This window comes from Galeopterus variegatus, unplaced genomic scaffold, assembly GCF_000696425.1.
Source record: "Galeopterus variegatus unplaced genomic scaffold, G_variegatus-3.0.2 Scaffold214, whole genome shotgun sequence".
In the NCBI taxonomy this organism is placed as follows: Eukaryota; Metazoa; Chordata; class Mammalia; order Dermoptera; family Cynocephalidae; genus Galeopterus; species Galeopterus variegatus.
The window spans coordinates 11621-14384 of record NW_007726325.1 but is presented as its reverse complement, the minus strand read 5'-3'; the positions used below and the strand labels follow the sequence as shown (position 1 = coordinate 14384).

The window sequence follows — 2764 nt, the reverse complement described above, 5'->3', positions numbered from 1 at the left end:
TCTCAGGATCGCGCTGTTTCCTGACGCGGGCGCTCCAGACCCGTCGCCATTTTTTCCCTACCTTTAATTTTCTTGATCTTGACAGATTTGGCATCCTTTCACCTAGCTGTGAACAGAAAGTTCTTGATTTCCTCAATTTTTCAAGGCATGACTACGAGGCATGCAGAAACAGGGCGTGGACCAGCACTGCCCAAGACACCTAATTTTTTGTACAATGTAAGATAACAGTTCAACTTCACTCTTTTGCATGTGCATATCTACTTTCCCAGCATCATTTGTTGAAAAGACCATCCTTTCCCCATTAAATGGTGTTGGCACCCTTGTCAAAAAACATTTGTCCATACGAGTTTATGTGAGGGTTCATCCCAAGCTTTTTTTTTTTTTTAAAGATGACCGGTAAGGGGCAGCACCACGCTCAGCCAGTTAGCGAACCGGCCATCCCTATATAGGATCCAAACTCATGGCCTTGGTGTTACCAGCACCACACTCTCCCGAGCGAGCCACAGGCCGGCCCTCATCCCAAGCTTTTAAGGCAGAATGTTATCTTTTCTTCCCAGGCAAAGCTTTATATTTGAAGAAAGGCAACTGTAATTATCAACATTTATGGGTATATAAGTCACTATGTCAAATGCTAGAGATACACAGAGGAATAAGATGTGGACTCTGCTCATGAAACTACCAGTTTATTGGAGAAGATACAACATTTCATTAGAAGAAAAATGCAAATACGAGATAGCATATGCTAATTTTTAAATAAGTGGCACAGGCTGGCCAGTTGGCTCAGTTGGTTATAACCTTGGTTATAACACCAATGTCAAAGGGTTTGGATCCCCATGCTGTCCAGCCACCAAAAAATAAATAAATAAGTGGCACAAAAATTCTGTGTCTTGGGAGTTTAGGGGTTTTTGTTTTAGGAATGGATTTTTTATATTAAGATACCAATCAGTATGTACTCAAATATTCATAACAGCATTATTATAGTAGCCAAAAAGTGGAAAAGGGCTCGCCAGTTAGCTCGATTGGTTAGAACACAGTGTTGTAACACCAAGGTCAAAGGTTCAGATCCCCTTACCATCCAGCCACCAAAAGAAAGGAGAAACAGCCCAAATGTTCATCAATGATAAATATGTGGTATATCCATACAATGGAATATTATTCAGCAATTTAAAAAGATGAAGTACTGATAACATGCTACAACATAGATAAACCTTGAAAACATTATGCTAAGTGAAGGAAGCCAGTCACAAAGGGCTACATATTGTATGATTCCATTTTTATGAAATATCCAGAGTAGGGAAATCCATACAAGCAGAAAATGATTACTGTCAAAGAGAATGTTTTTAGGGACTGGCTAGTTATTTCAGTTAGTTACAGCACAGTGTTATAACATCAAAGTCAAAGGTTCAGATCTCCTTACTGGCCTGCTGCCAAAAAAAAAAAAAGAGTATGTTTTTGATGAAAAAAAAGGAAGAAAAAAGAAAAATAGATTACTGGTTGCCTAGGACTGGGGGACGGGGTGGGGGGAAAGAATAGAACATGACATGACTACTAATGGGTATGGGGTTTCTTTTGGGGTTGATGAAAATATTCTAAAATTGATTGTGGTGATGGTTACACAACTCTATGAATATACTAAAATCATGGAGTTGTACACTTTTTTTTTGTTTGTTTCCAAGTTTTATTCAAGAACTCATACAAAATATTCCAGATAAATGAGTTTTCATCCTCATTTTCCTCTGCTTCTTCATCCTGGTTAATCTGGAAGTAATGTAATTTGCAACTCTCTTTTGCTGTTAGCAACTATGGGCACCCAATCACATAGATTATTCTTTTTCAAATTTTTTTTTGTGAGATATTTCAAATTTTATCTATATATTTTTGGAAAAGGGCACTTCAGAAGTTACAGTGATCTTGTTCTTGCTCATTTTGATGGTTATAACCCCTCCACTGAGATTCCCAGCTTTTCCATCCACTTTGATTCTCTCTTGGAGAAACTGCTCAAAATTGGCAACATCCATGATTTCATCGTCTACAGGGTGAGTACAGTTAAGGGTGAACTTCAGAAACTGCCTCTTTTTTTGGCCCTTTTGCCACAAGCTTTTTCACTGGCACCATGGTGGCAGCACAGGTAGAAAGCTGGAGATGAACACTTTATTTTATTTATTTATTTGTCCTTTTTTGAGACTGGCCGCACCACGCTCAGCCAGTGAGCAAACCGGCCATCCCTATATGGGATCCGAACCCGTGGCCCTGGTGTCATCAGCACTGCACTCTCCCAAGTGAGCCACAGGCCAGACCAAAAAAAGTGAATTTTATTATGTGCAACTACATCTCAGTAAAGCAGTTATTAAAAGAGAGACAAAAAACAAAAAGAAAAAATATCAATTAGTAATCCAAAAAGAACTATTGTCTGGGCCAAATGAGCTATTTCCCTTAGATTTATAGAATTCTATCTGAAGCCATGCAAGAGTGTGAACTTTCTATATGTGGGGCAATGAGGAATTACTGAAAGTTTTTGATTAATGTAATGATATAATGAAACTGTACTTTAGGAAGATTAGTACTGGCAGCTCTCCGTAGGCTGGACTGAAATGAAGGAGGACTAAAAGAGGCAAGCCTACTTAAGTATCTGGTAAGATGCTCTAAAACAGTGGTTCCCAAAGTGAGTTAAAACAGCACAAGCCTGGAGGTATAGCTCAGTGGTAGAGGATTTTACTGCAACAGCACCAGCATTACCTGGGAACTTTTTAGAAATATAATTTTC

The 2764-nt window shown here is 38.8% G+C and overlaps 2 pseudogenes; both read right to left on the bottom strand.

Moving 5' to 3' along the window:
* The window catches only part of LOC103585060, a 4726-nt pseudogene extending 4577 nt beyond the window's left edge, over nucleotides 1-149 (bottom strand).
* A 475-nt stretch (nucleotides 150-624) lies between these two features.
* Nucleotides 625-2115, bottom strand: LOC103585068 (annotated as a pseudogene).
* Nucleotides 2116-2764: the final 649 nt, after the last annotated feature.